The sequence below is a fragment of the Aphis gossypii genome, chromosome 3 (genome assembly GCF_020184175.1).
Source record: "Aphis gossypii isolate Hap1 chromosome 3, ASM2018417v2, whole genome shotgun sequence".
NCBI classification, from domain to species: domain Eukaryota; kingdom Metazoa; phylum Arthropoda; class Insecta; order Hemiptera; family Aphididae; genus Aphis; species Aphis gossypii.
In genome coordinates, this window is record NC_065532.1 from 10,505,636 (window position 1) to 10,522,176 (window position 16,541).

The 16,541-nt window shown below is 36.5% G+C and overlaps 2 pseudogenes across 2 annotated transcripts; both read right to left on the minus strand.

The window, feature by feature from the left end:
- Positions 1-246: 246 nt before the first annotated feature.
- Positions 247-3,883, minus strand: LOC114124750 (venom serine carboxypeptidase-like; annotated as a pseudogene). Its single transcript, XR_007605026.1, has 3 exons — positions 3,850-3,883; positions 1,333-2,102; positions 247-971 (listed from the first exon to the last, which is right to left on the minus strand). The product of XR_007605026.1 is annotated as a venom serine carboxypeptidase-like (transcript).
- A 1,178-nt stretch (positions 3,884-5,061) lies between these two features.
- LOC114124732 (venom serine carboxypeptidase-like) lies at positions 5,062-14,753 on the minus strand (annotated as a pseudogene). Its single transcript, XR_007605341.1, has 2 exons — positions 13,165-14,753; positions 5,062-6,335 (listed from the first exon to the last, which is right to left on the minus strand). The product of XR_007605341.1 is annotated as a venom serine carboxypeptidase-like (transcript).
- Positions 14,754-16,541: the final 1,788 nt, after the last annotated feature.

Sequence of the window (16,541 nt, forward strand, 5' to 3'; positions counted from 1 at the left end):
GAGTTGCCTTGCATAAACAATATAATAAGTATTTAGATACTATTTATATTTTAATACGTGTGTAATGTGTATTGTGTCAATGATTGATCCACGGGCCATGATTTATATTTTATATTATTAAATTTAATTTTCATTTATACTAAAACCAGCGTTCTTTACCACATGTTCTATTTGAATTCGCAATACCACGTATATATGAGTGTGGTAGGTTAGGTATATTATGTATATTATATGGTATAAGGTAAATATAATAATATTAATCAAATATATTATCATCGATAAATCGTGGTTGCTGTAGGTCAAAACGTTTTGCCGGCCGTGAATCTGTTGATGAGATCCAGAGCCCAAACCGGCTGGTCGGCTGGCACTATGTGACCAGCATTCCTCACCAACAGCACGGTCAGCGGACCTGATGTCGTCGCGTAACCGGCCACGTCAGTTTCGTTTCCGTCGTCACATCCGGTTTTCCGTTGGGGAACGCGCCAAATGGTACGCGTCGCATTATTCCTAAATCGTTCCGCACCTTTCCACTCGAGCGCCTGGGCCATACGCATGTTGCCCAGGTGATTAAATTTGATGTCAAACTGCCCGCTGTATAACAGAACCCGGTACTGGTCGGAATCTAACAGATTGGCCAACCACGGAGCCACTGATTGCATCACGTTGCTAAGCAAGTGCTTTTGGACCACCGTCGTATTTCTGTAAAGCCGCCGTGGGCCCACGTGCAACGCGTACCTTACGGACAGTGTTTCCACGAAATCCATCCAATCGTTGAACGACGGAGGTTGCCGGTCCAATAGCACGTTGTAGTAGTATTGCATTCCGGTCAGGTTATTAAACAGCGTCGGGTTCTGATATAATCTGCCGTTCAACATCTCGTCGTACCTCCGGAAAGCTTCCATGTAGTCACCAGCTAGGATTTGAGCTCGAATCGTTCTCTCATATTGTTCGAATATCCGCTTTCCGTTTTCTGTAACCGTTTGGAATAACGTTAATTTACTATACTAATATATTAATTATCGACATATTACCTACTGTAATATATTTTATTATTTCCCTCGATTATTGTAATGGATAATTATCAGTAGTTATTTATTATTTAAACGAAGCTAAACACGAATACATTATTATAGGTATAAGTGTCTACTGTTGTTTTTTTCAATTATTTGATTTAAGCATTTTAATTGTTCGATAATTAAATAAAAGAAAACTTTTCGACCTCGTATAAGTATCTATTATAACTGTCGATATTTTTTTCCCCCGGTCAGTATTATAATATGATTATTTTATGAGAACATTTTAGACGATAAAATAACATAATATAAAGTTAGCGTCAATCAATCCGTATTTGTGCAAGTATTCGCTGTAAAACAGCTGGTTGAGAGGATCAACTAAGCCGTTTCCTATGGCCAACCCTTTGAGGTTGATATTGACCTCTGCTTTGGGGTTGTTCTGGTGGATGGCGTACGACACGGCCGGTACGTAGTGACCGGCGAACGACTCCCCGGTCACGTAGAAATCGTTGAGCTGGTACTCGGGGAACAGCTTGAAGAATTGTACCAAGGCGGAGTACATGTTCTGGGCGACGGCTGTCTGGTCGGTACTGTAACCAGAATCGTCCTCGGTATAACTAAAGCCTGTGCCTACCGGATTGTCCACATAGAGCATCGAATGCGTGTTCGTCCACGCATGGTCACGCAACTTGAGCATGCTGCCGTCGCACTTGTACGCCGAGAATGGACCATTGATGTTGAATACGCCATGCAGGCTGGACGCTCCTGGGCCGCCTTGTAACCACAGCACAACAGGTGCATTTGCCTTATCTTTCGCGGCCGGGAAGAACCAGAAGAACATGTTAGAACCGTGCTCCTCGTCCACAGTCAGGTAACCGGAATAGCTCTCGACAGCCACGTCCAAAAACGTCACGTTGCATGCTTCCCGAGCCTAGTCGATTCTACCGTCCCGTATGAGGGGAGTTAGAAACAGAGCTCTGGGACCTAATTTTATTGTATATGAATAGCTGCAGACAACCACAGTGACCACACTACAGCAGTTTGAAGACGCCGCATCGCTTACACTCAAAGTTATTATGAGGTGATAGACTTACGTATAACTTAGCACCAATTTAGTGAGCTGATCTCAGTAAATCATGTTTGAATCGAAATAGTAACTACGGCTATTTTTATATAAAATATATAGCCATGGTTCCTATGTGTGTATGATATGGTAAACAGGAAAAACAACTATTTCGTTGTTTTCAGTTTAAGATTTTTGAAAAAAAAACATAAACAGGAATAACCAGAGTACAAAACATTATGTTACTAATAATTAGGAATAATTTGTGGCGTATCTGCGCTTGATTTTATTAAAAAAATATATTTTGTATACCTAATATAGAAAAATTAATATAACCGTATGCTGGAAAAACGTTATAATACGTATTACTACGTAGTATAACAATATAAACGAGTCATTACTAAAAAAAAAAAATTATGTTTGATACCCTGATGTACATTTTATATAAAAATAGCATGCAGATGGATTCTAATATCGAATTTTGTCGATTTTAAAAATGTCGTTGTTTTCTTACGACATTCTTACACTCTACCCCTTGTCATTTTATTACTTATTCTATGTTTATAAAGTTAATATTTTTATTGTTAATACAGTCGAGTCTCGATAACTCAAATTTCTTTTTGTCTCTATGGAATTCCTATACACTCAATGGAATATTTGTAACTCGAAAAATACATAAGTCGAATTAACTTTTACCTCCCTTGAAATTTAAGTTATTGAGACTATTATTATGTTGTTCCTGATTTGCGAAGAATACAATGTAAAAGTGAACTATATATTTTTTTGTGTTAATAATCGGTTTTATTATTAATAATTGTAATATTCAATTCGAATAGGTATTAAAAGAAGATACCTATATGGCTATATTTGATTACTGTCAGAAAATTTAAAATTTGATATAACATACATATTACATATGAATATACTATTTAGATTTGAAATTTATGCAACGGTGATACGTTTGTCTACTATCTAATGCTAGACATAAATATTAATAATGGATTTTTTTTTGTACAGTTATATTTCTTCTTAGATAAAATTGCAATGAATAATATAATATATCTTATTTAAAAATATATTTTTCTATCAACTAATTATATTGTAAGATTTTAAAACTAAACAGTAAAGATATACTTCAAAGAATAAAAATAATCTAATTTAATCTCTGGTTATACTATACTAAATCAATAATTGTTAATTACCTACCATATAGACGTGAATGATTTAAAAACTGAAGACATCAAAACTTGGTTTTATTTTTTGTAAATACACTCTATCACTCGTATTTCTTGAAAAAAATTTTTTCAACAGTTACATGTCTTACTACTATATAAATAAAGCTACATAAAACCAAATTATATAAATAATAATCAGCTTATATCATTATATCAAATATCAATAGTAAAGACTAAAGGATACGTCAGATATACATGATTCACAATTCTCTTCAAACAAATATGTAATTTTTAAATTTTTATACATATAATTTCAATTAATAATACTTTTTTAAACTTAATTAATAATTAAATACTTATATGATAAAATGTTGGTTTTCAATGTATATCATTATTTATATACACATGATAATATTATGTAAATATTACGAATTATTTATTCAAATGTATAGTAATATATTGTTTCCTATACTTATACTGAATAACACAAGGTCATCATGGATTATAAAAATAAAAACCTGTTAACAATTCCGAGTACCACCGAAACAAAACTCGAAATATTTATACTACCACAACTGAACTGGTGATCAATAATTACATAGTGTGATGAATACAAGGAGTTGACTGGTCATCTATTAGAAGGAGTAAGAATAATAATCTTAAACGAAACATACAAAGACTATGCAACTCGAGATGTACTTATATCAGGAAAAACCGACTATACAAGATGGACTATTTAGACTTCATTGCAAAATCAAAAATTAAGCAAGAAGAAAATTGGAAGTACAAGGACTCAACGACTTACAATATAAACAAAGCGTAAATGACTACGAATTATACTTATTAATTAGTTTATTAGTATTAATTACCATAATAGCCTATCTAACCAAAATATTACAGCTAACTATACAAAATGCAGCACGAAAGACGAGGAAGAAAAAGCTCATAACAACAAGAGGAAGAAGAAATTAAAGTCACAACATCAAGAGATATTGATATAGTCGAATTACCACTTGCGCCAAGTCACTTCCCAAATTGCTACCCAAGACTAAAAACTTTGTTTTAAAGGAAGTCGAAGATTTCTATTTTAGAGTGGAAAGATATAGTCAGCTGCCATCTATACGACATTAGAAACGTGCACATTTATTTATTTCAGCCATGCAAAATCGGTAAACAACATTATAATCCGCTTAGTAAAACATTATTAGTTAGAATAATATTAATTATAATCAACATGTCAAAAACCAAAAGGCGTTATAACACATTTTCGGCTCCTTTTTGATCCACCATCTATAAACCTCTCTACCGTGTATTTGCCAGCTAATATTTCGTATAAATACAGGACCCGGATACGCTGTCAAATCAAAATAATTAGTGTGATCACCCAAAACACTGGACTTAGTTGAGTAGTTGAGCCACGTCTTCATACCACCGCTTGTATATAAGTCCGGATCCCAAGTCTTAAAGCTCAACTAATATCTCGGGTAGAGTTCTTACACTCTGTCCAAAAATTTTTCAAGTATAAATTATTATACTATTATTTTAGCTTATTAAATAAACAAATAATTATTATACTTAATACTTATACGCTACAACTACGTTCACTCTGTCTATCTTCGACGCACCACTCTTTAAGTTCAAACGTGATACTGAGCAACGTTCATTACGTTTTACTTGGACGTAGAGTGGTTTAGACACCTGCAGAGGTCACTATATATATTATTATACATAAATTCATAATTTATAATTCACATTTAAATTTAATTTTAAATATTACGTAATAAGGATACTCATTAAAAATATCTTGGAGTCTGATACATAAATAGGTATAACTTACGCATTTTTTACAGGTACTGTAATATAACATTATACAATAAATGGTAATAATAATACATAAATGTTTACAGCATGTGAAATATGTTAATTGAATACACAATAAGTGTATAAAAAAGTTTTTTAATGCACTATGTTGTCATTACACAATTTTGAGAATGTGATATGATCCTCCTACATGGTTACATTAAATTTATAATATATTTATATTATTATACAAACTTAGATTTATATTTTGTTATAATATATTCTGGAAATAGCGAAAGAAGTTTATCACGCACAAAAGTCTTGCATACTGTTAGATGACGGCCCAAATCTTCACCAGTAATGGCTATATATATATAGATTATAACTGTACAATCGCGAACTTTTGAGAGCGCCAGTCTCGCCTCAACGAAAATCTTAAACTACAGCAAATCTTAAATTAAGAATAGCATTTATAAACAAATTTTCAAAAAAAAAATTGTCAAACATCCATAAAACAATAGTTACGATTAATGACTATTTGGATATAAGTATAAATTCGATACTACAGCTATATAATATTGTAACTGTTTGTTTGATTTTATGGTAGGAAGGGGATGCGTCACGGGCCTGCGGAGTTTCAATGAAACGGTTTGCCAGATGTAAATCGGTCGATCATGTCGAGGGCCCAAGCAGGTTGGTCGTACGGTACCATGTGACCGGCGTTCCTGACCAACAGCACGGTGAGCGGGCCGTACGCGGTCACGTAGCCGGCCACTTCGGAGACGGAGCACTGTGGAGAACAGTCGGGCCTCCAGATGGATCGCGTCGCGTTCCTAAACTGCTCGGCTCCTGTCCACCGGAGCGCCCTGGCCACGTTCACCGTGCCGCGATACGGCACGATCGCGTCCAACTGTCCGGAGTAGAGGAGCACGCGGTACCGGCCGGCGTCCAGGAGCTCGGCGAGCCACGGGGCCACGGACAGCGGTATGTCGTACTTCAAACGGTCGTAGACCACGTCCACCGTCGACCACGGGCGCCGGCCCACGTGCAACGCAGCTCGTCCCTGACGTTGCACGTACCGGTCCCACAGGCCGCCCTCGTAAGGTATCGGGTTCTTGTTCCACACCACGTTGTAGATGTTCCGCATGCCGGTCAGCTGCCGATACAGCGACGGAGTGGTGATCATCATCTTGGTCATCGCGTCGTACGCGGCCCTGTAATCGCCCGAGGCGATTCGATCTCGGGCCAAGTCCTCCTGTTCTTTGAACAACCGTTTGCCGTCCTCTGTAACGATATGAACATTATTATATAAACACATTATACGCATTATGCATATTAAAATAATATATCAAAATATTATTATATAAAAACGAAACTGATATAATTTCGAGACATGATTTAAATGCGTTTGAATAATCGATAAGTATTTTGTGTAATGTGTGCATTATACAATATGATAATATTGTGGAAAAATACGAAGCGCGTAGACGTTAATACGTCTTTATTGAGTAAAGTGTCTGTTTATGAAACGTTTTGAAAAAAATTACATGTGACATCGACTTTATGTATAATAATATATACTATTAAACTGTATGATAACACCGATAAAATGTCTGAACAACGTGCAATACTTATGTCTTATGTCTTATATATTATAATGAAAATGTCATTGATTGTGGATTTTACCTGTATGTAATTAAATAAATTAGTAAAATATTAATTGATCAAAAGTAGAACGTGTGAAGGTAAGTGGAAATATATGTCGAACACATTTAATCAGCTAGTATAAGCATAATAATTTTTAAGTAAAAGACACTCGTTACATTTTCAACAGTTTTATAAGTTCAGTGTTTTAATACTCGTGATCTTAACTTCCAAGATATTGAATTTCCCCACAGTTTAAATGATTTGAACTTTAAACAAGCACGCGTAAGTCCATTTTTATGTAGGTAAGTAACGTCCAACGTAGACGCAATATCCTAGGGATTATGAAAAATGTATCGTAGTTATATAGTACAAATAGTGCGATCAATTAGTTTAACGTTTGTAGCCTCAAAATGTCCTATGTTGTTATTACACTTGATGATTATGACTCATCGGAAGATCGCATACCAACGACGACTTTAAATTATGATAATTATTAATTTATGAGAAAACTAAGTTAGCACCTATGTTTTCTGCGTAGAATATAGACGAATAGCTCCCTTGAGAATAAATCAATAACATAGTATTATTATTGCAGTTGCACTACGTTTTAAAATTATGCGCGTTCTATAAAAATGTTAACTGTTGGAAAAACGAATGAATTTCAAAAACAGTTTATTTTATTTGTTCAAAAAGTATAGTAATGTGTCATGTATTAACAATTTAAAAATCATTTATTGTTTGCATATAAAGTTATAAAACGAACACAATACGCAATCGTAATAATACAATGAATTCTGCTTTCTTCTTGAATACAATAATACTATTAAAGTATATACTCATTTATGTATATAAAAATTAATAATCCTAACGTCATATTGAAAATATACTCATATTTACGTTTAAATTATATAAACATAATATTATGCAACATTTGATTTTAAGAAAATAGGCGCGCTCTACTTCGTCATTACAGTCATCGGGAAAATTTCCAGTGGGCCTCTACTCAAAAATATTTCATTAATAATACTCTTATAATAAGATAGGAATCTATGCATAGTTATTATAAATATTTTTTATTTTCATATCATAACGTTTGAGTGTGGAAAATTGTTTACATTAAGTTTCTATCTGATGATTAATGATAAATAAAATAATTCTTCATGGCCACTTTGAAAATGAGTAATGAGTATAGATATTTAATTTTAACATAATTATTAATTACAATTGCGGAACTCTGGCTGATAACAGAAGTGGTACCTAACTTTTTTAAAAGTGAATCTTTTAATATGTACGTTTTAAAAATAAAAAAAGTAGATCCTTATGGCCAATGGCCATATACAACTTTTGAAGTTGTAGGTAGCACTTAACAGTTAACAAATAAACAAACAATTCCTGTTTATTATTGATATTTAATGTCAAAAAATAAAAGTTAAGTTGATTCGTGTATTTTTCGAACCCTATAGTAGATTATATCGATTAACTATTATTTCTATTGTACCACAACAATTTGTTTATATAACTGAATTGAAAATCGCTTTATTTAATTCAGTATAGATGCCATAACAATAACGATAAAATTAAAACAACAACTAAATTTGATTACAAAATGCTGACTTTGCCATTGTTTTCAATATACTAAGCTACTTAAGTTAAAAATAATAAAAATAAAACGTGTTTGGTGAAGTAAATCAAATTAAGTGATAAAATTCGTATTATATTTTTATACGATGTACTCAATACCAATACTATAATATACAAGAAAATAAGTTATACTTAAAAACAATAAGAAAAAGATAGGTATTATCTTAATACCTGAGAAAATTGATAATTATGAAAACTTTTCTTGACTGTATAAAAATTTAAAATCTAAAAGGTATTCTTTAAAAAAAAAAAAAAACCGAATAAAGCTTATCAGATGAATATTGGTATACTTGGATTTTTAGATGTTTTGACGATTATAGAAACACGCGATATGGACCAATTAAACTACCTATACATTTACCGGGTTAAAATTATTGTTTTCCCGATCCGCTTTTGACCATAAAAACATAATATTATTATACTGTACCGTCGATGAGCCCGTACTGGAACAAGAAATCACTGTACACCATCTGGTTTACGGGGTCGATAAGTCCGTTGCCGATGGCCAGTCCCTTGAGGTTTATCTTGACCTGGGCCCCGGGATTGTTCTGGTGGATGGCGTACGACACGGCCGGCACGTACTTGCCCGCGTACGACTCGCCGGCCGCGTAGAACTCGTTGTCCCGGTACTCGGGGAACAGCGCGAAGAACTGCACCAGGGCGGCGTACAAGTTCCTGGCCACGGCCGTCTGGTTGCCGCTGTAGCCTTCCTCGTCGCCGGTGAAGCTGTACCCCACGCCCACCGGGTTGTCCACGTACAGCATTGAATGCGTGGACGTCCACGCGTACCGGCGCGGCAGCAGACCGCCGACCGCGTCCACGGCGAACGGGCCGTGCTCGTTGAACACCGAGTACAGGCTAGGCGCGCCCGGCCCACCCTGGAGCCACAGCACGACCGGTGCGTCGCCGGCCGTCCGGTTCGCGGCCGGGAAGAACCAAAAGAACAAGTTGGAATCGTGCGCCTCGTCCACGGTCAGGTAACCGGCGCAACTGTCCACCGCCGCCACTGCGCCGTTGTCCGTCTGCAGGTGCACTTTGCACGCGGCTCGCGCCTCGTCAATTCGGCCGTCGCGTATCATGGGCGACAGGTACAGCGCCCCGTCGTCGCGGTCCGCGTCGGTCGCCGCCGACCGGCCGCAGCAGCAAGAGGCGGCCAACAGCAGCGCGACGGCTGCGACGGCGAGCCGCGAGGTGCGGGCTGACCGCCGGCGCGTTTGACGTACGCGATCCATGACGACCGACTGCAGTTACGCGGTATATCGCGGTATAAAAATTCCGGTAATCCTAAGGTGTACGTGACCGTGCCAAGTCGCCGTCGGGTTCGCTCTGATGTACGAGTATAATAATATTATATTCTATATTACCGCGTGGTATCGTTATTCCGCTCGCTGGTCTCTGAGGGTTATGTTACGTAGGTTCGTTTTTATCATGACGTTAATATTAATAAACACGCACACGCAACGAACAATATCATTGAAAAAAGGGTGTCCGGTCCTGCCGACGACTAGTTAAATTATTATGCGTTCGTGCGACGTCTGCCGGTTAGGCGCTCGAGCCGTACGCCGAGTGTATTAATATAGATTTATTGTATACGCGCTCGATGAGAATTGTTTGCTGGTAACGACGTAGCATCGACGATTTTGTATACGGCAACATGTGAGAATTTCAGTGACGAAATCGCACTCCTCCCCCCCCCCTTCTCCAGTGTATTCGAGCTTTCGGTCCGTGACGTAGCTTCGAATAATTGAGCCGTTTATATTAATCATACACCGCCGTTCACATCTGCGCGCTTAGTCTTATGCGAACTTAAAAAATTACTCATGTTTTTAATTTTTTTTTTCATAATAGATATTTAAGTATATATTTACGGACAATCGTCGAGAATAGGTCTCCAAACGTTTCCACCGTCGTGAATATTATCATGTCATCAATTTTAATAAAACGTATGAATATGAACATATAATAGACATTATTACTATTACACTAAGAATTTTTATATTTTATTGATGTTATTTGTGTATGTTTTATTATATTAACCATTTCTGACGACTATTATGTAATGAAACTTCAAAATAATTATTAAAATACTAAACGTTGTACACTATAAAAGTATCGTATTATTTTTTTGTTCGTTTACATATTAGATATTACATTTACACATTGCATTATAAAATTGTATGTTTCATTATGTACTATTCTGAAGAATTTAATATGAAAGATATTTACAGAAAAATTTCATTTCTAATTTCTATCACGTTATATACTTGTGTAATTTAATAATTAAGTTGATAAGTTGGTTAACAGTATTGTTAAATTAAAATGTTTGAATACTTACATCCTTATTCTGCATAACAGCTGTAAACCAATTACAGCCTTTTCTTGTACACTGCAGAATGCAAATTACAATACATTCTCACTTGTATTTAAATTCGTAGTTAGGTATTTCCTTCTTACATATTCCTACACTGATAATTTACATAAATTTACTTAACCATTATAAACAATAAAACCAAAAATACTCTTTAATCAGTCAAGAGCATAGCATAAAAATTATAAAATTGTATGATTTTATTTGTTATACTATTTAAATAAAAAATTAATTATATTATGATTTGATTATAGAGTTTATTAATGCATTACAAAGAATTAAGCAAATACGTGCTTATCATATTGAATATGTATTCATATTACATACAGTCATACAGACTTAAACAACTTAAAATAAAAATTATAATAACATTTGGAGTTTTTTGTTTTATTAAAATAAAATAAAAATAAATTATGATAAGTTATCATTAATGACACACACGAGAAATATGTTGGAACATGGCACGTACATCGTTTCGTTACGTTAACATTAATTGATATTTCAATAAAAATATAAGATAAGATATTTAGTTATTAATGTAAAAATGAAGATAAACTCGTTTCGTGAAATGGACAAAATATCTTCAATGAAAACGTTAATTTAAATAGGTTATAATGAAACTTTAACTTTATATATTATTATTATATAATATGTTGTCGCTTTACATTTTCGCGATGAGAATTGATAGTGATATGAGCTATCAGCCATAAAATGTAGGTACCAGGTACCTATATATAGTATACAAAAAAATTTAGAATTATATGGTACAATACCTATATTCGGGAAGGATGAGGCGACATCGTTAATGCAGCCATATATATAAAACGTAATTTGAACATTATTATTATATAGGGCGACGATGCGCCGTATCGTATATAGGATATTTTCAGTCAAACGATTTGCCGGACGTGAACCGGTCGATCATGCGGTACGCCCACATCGGTTGGTCGTGCGGTACCATGTGACCGGCGTTCCTGACCAGCAGCACGGTGAGCGGTCCGTACGTGGTGGCGTGACCGGCCGTGGTGGCGTTGCACCGCAGCCGACAGTCGGGTACGGACTCCGTCCAGATCGTACTATTCGCTTTCGCGAACTGCTCGGCACCGCTCCACCGGAGCGCTTTGGCCACCTTCATCGTTCCCTGGTACGGCACGATAGCGTCCAGCAGCCCGGAGTAGAGGAGCACTCGGTACAGGCCGGAGTCCAGGAGCTCGGCGAGCCACGGGGCCACGGACAACGGTACGTCGTTTTTCATCCTGCCGAACACCTCGTCCATCCCCGAAAACTTGTTCAGGCCCACGTGCAGGGCTTTCCGGACCGGCGTGCGCTGCACGTACTGGAACCAGTGACCGTCCTTGTAGGGTATCGGGTCGTGTTCCCACATCACGTTGTAGATGTATTTCAGGCCGGTAAACTTGGTAAACAGCGACAGTGGCATGGACATCGCTTCGTACGCGGCGCTGTAGTTGCCCGCGGCGATCAGCTCTCGAGCCTGGCCGTCCATGGTTTCCACAAACGCTTTGTCGAAATCTGCAAAAATGTAATTAACACAATATTATATTATTATGTACGACGTACACTTAATAATCGTATATACACGTCGGAATAAGTCATAGTCATAGTGTTATTTGATAAGACGTAAGTACAGTGAACCACCCCTCTAATGGATACCTCTGAATACTGTACACTCCCAAACAATATGTGGACGTCGTTAATTTTGGAAACAAACTACAAACTGGATCCCCTTATCTACGGTGTACAAACTCTCAGTCACTCAGAATGGATTTAGAGGTTTCGCTTTATCACGATGTAATATTGTATTAAGTAGACACCTATTTAATCATCAAGTATAATTGTTCTGTCAAAAACTAGGGTAAAATATTGTTTAAGAAAATTCGTGGGAGATACCTATTCAATTTAATTCATTATTGAAACCCGCCAAAAGATTGAACTTGATTTAACACATAAACTGTAATTGTTAAAGTTAATTGTTATATTTTATATCTAATCTAATAGGTAGGTACCTACACTGTTGTTAATTTAGTTAAATACAAATCATCGTGTATGTTCAGTAAATATAAAACATTAATGTCTTAAGTGATAATATCGTATTCATTTGAAAGAGGATACACATTTTAAAAAATGTTTAGTATTTGGAATCATGTAAGTTCTTATGTATTGTACTATATTGAATCACCAATGAAATAAAACTGATCTATGGTTCATGGTTTATAAAATAATTTATTAACATTGCTTTGCTTATTAGTAAAGAGATGATTTTTTTGGAAAATGTTATTATTTTAACCCGTGACGCGTTCATACCGTAAATACGCGTCACTGCGCGGGTACGTATTCAGATTTTCGGGACTAAGTGAAGAGCGGTGGACCTGTAGGATCTATTAAATTAGATAAATACTACATATTATGACTAAACAATAACAGTATATGGATACGTACCGTCGATGAGCCCTCGCTCGGACAAATATTCGCTGTACACCATCTGGTTTACGGGGTCGATAAGTCCGTTGCCGATGGCCAGTCCCTTGAGGTTTATTTTGACCTGAGCTCCGGGATTGTTCTGGTGGATGGCGTACGACACGGCCGGCACGTACTTGCCCGCGTACGACTCGCCGGTCACGTAGAAATCGTTGAGCCGGTACTCAGGGTACAGCTCAAAGAACTGCACCAGGGCGGCGTACATGTTCCTGGCGACGGCCGTCTGGTTGGTGCTGTAGCCTTCTCGTCGCCGGTGAAGCTGTACCCCGTGCCCACCGGGTTGTCCACGTACAGCACGGACAGCGTGTCCGTCCACGTGTGCTTGTGCGGCAGCAGATCGCCGGCCTCGTTCACCGTGAACGGGCCGTGCTCGTTGAACACCGAGTACAGGCTGCTGGCGCCCGGTCCGCCCTGCAGCCACAGCACGACGGGCGCGTCCGGCTGTCCGTTGGCGGCCGGGAAGAACCAGAAGAACATGTTGGAACCGTGCGCCTCGTCCACGGTCAGGTAACCGGCGCAACTTTCGGCCGTGCGGTTGTGGAGGTGCACTTTGCATTTCGCGCGCGCCTCGTGGACCCGACCGTCGCGTATCATCGGCGACAGGTAAAGGGCCTTGTCGATTCGCGGCGAACAACAGTAGTTCTGTACGATGGCGAACAACACGACGGCCAGGAACAGCGCGATGGCGCCGATGCCGATCGCCGAGACGGCGGACCACCGCCGCTGCGGTTGTTCCTGCTGCATGACGGCCACGGTGACCACTGCCGATGCCGCCGCGGTTACGGTATGAAAATCGCGGTATACGCGTATATTTATGACGCGGACCGGCGTGTGAGTGACCGCCGAGCGCAGTGGTCGTCGTCCTCGATATAATAATTATTATATGTTATATATATTATTATTAGAGTACAAGGGCCATATGTCGAGTGTTATTCACGGGTGCGTGTTTGTATATATAATATTTAATAAATATGTACCAATTGAACGGCCGAGGTGGGATCGCCGTATTACAACGATCTGCGTACGATCGCCGTCCACGGCGTTATGGAGAAAAATAACGATTTTTTGTTCTTAAACGGGTCAACGCATCTGCGCTATTCATCGTGTGTAGCCGTCTAAGTGTTATTTTCACCTACCGCCGGGTGGGGTATCGGAAAATTTCAAATATTTGCGATTGTCTGTTGACGTAACGCGTGTATTATTGGACGGGTATATAATAAATTTAAGTCGACTAACGTCAATCGCGGCTATAGGAATTCGTTAATCGCATAAATCAATGTACCGCGTGTATTTTAAGTTACACATTTCAAACAAAAACACTCGATACGATGTCGTTTAATTAATTTAAAGATGGAATGAGAAAAAGTATTTTACCGGATATTATGCTGTATAGCTGCAGCTACAGCGATTAGAGATATTGACACTCGGGTAAGCGGCGGAGAGACGAATATTGTTTCTATTAAATCAAACAAGTGGCATGCTTGCTAGACAACGTCTGACGCCGGATTCTATGTCAGGATTGCCCAACTTACTGTATTCGAGTGAACAGCTGGCCATTAGCGTGATCGTAGATTTAGGCTTTCTGTGATTACAAATAGAGGTCGTTCGTAAACAAAAGTATATAGCTGATTCCGATTAATGATTATAACAATTTAATCTAATCGTTTTCAGTTATTTTATGCGTTGTATAAAATATAAAACTATCGCACACTAGCTTGCATGCTCACAATCTACGTTTACTTTAATGACGGTATATTTTACTGTTTACATTAACTAAATATATAATTATTTACTATGGGTGTAACCTACATAATATTATACGCATTATGCATATTATACCCATTCATGTAGGCCTACTAAAATGCCATTGATACAAAATATGTTGTATAGGTATTACATTTAATTGTATTTACTATTTCTTAGATAGGTATAGTTACATTTTCAGATTAATTAAATTAAATGTGTTTTGTAATCGTTATATAATAACGTATATTAACGTCGCGATGATAACATTCAAAACCATTGAAATTGATAAACGTAATTAAAACGGAAACAAAAAAAATATTTTATATCACTAAAAAACAAAACTTTAAACCAAATGATTTTAAACGATTTAATAAATTATTATTACTAAACGTAAGCTATTAAGTTTATATCTAATATAATATAGAACAATTATAGCAGTTATGTTTATTACAGATACTACAGTATACTAATAACTAATAAGTAATAACTTTATTCGTTATTCGATAAAAAAATGAAAATCAGTTTTCCAAATTTGCTATAAGTAAAAAAACGTAAAATATAAAAATATTATTTTTTTTTTTTTTAAATATTTTTTAAGACTAATAAGTATTATTGAAAGTAGCACCTACAGATCAGCGATTTAAATAAAGATTAATTATAACGTCTTGTCATTGATGGTTCTTTTACTACTTTTGTAAACTGTTTTTAGATAGTGAAAACTTCATTTATTAGTTATTACTTATTAGTCAACTACTGCAGTAATTTTAATTACGATTTTGTTGTACATACCTGTAAAGTTATAAAATGTATTCATACAAACGTAGATCACGATAGTAGCTTTCTTTTTGACCTAGGCAATAATAATACGGTAATAAATAAGAATGAATAGAATAATAATTTATAATATAAAAATATAAGCTATAGTCACTATTCTGTAAATGTATCAATTAGTAGTCACCTAATTATTAGTTACACAGTCACATCGACCATAAAATACGAGTGAACAAGATAAAGAAATACGAAGGTATGAAATGTATTGGTGTTGGTTGTGTGTTCCGATGGGGCTAGATAAATTGGGTCGGCGATAATTTGTGTACATTTTGAAAGCGGTAAGTTGGGTCTCGAGTATAAAAAAGGTAAATTGGATCCCGACTATAAACCCACTTATCTACCTGGCTGTTCGGGCTAGGAGAATATAGTGGCATATTATACTTTGTTGAAGATTTAATGGCCGTGCAACCAAATGACAAGCAAATACAATTATTTGCGATTATTTACTAGACACTTATACCTCACCTGATGCTATATATTTCTTCCAAATATTATATTTGATCTGAATTTGCTACTACCCCGTGCGTGCAATAAATGGTTGAGAATCATATCATATACTGTATTATATTGATGCCTTTACAACCATCATCCTAATATTTTTAAGTTTTAACTAAATTGACGATCTATTAGAAGTATAATCAGAGATGCATTTAAAATTATGAAGCGCAAAACAAAAAAAAAATACACGCATGATAAAGAACCATATATTTAAGGAAACAAATGTAAAAATATACTATTATATAATACGATAACCCGATATG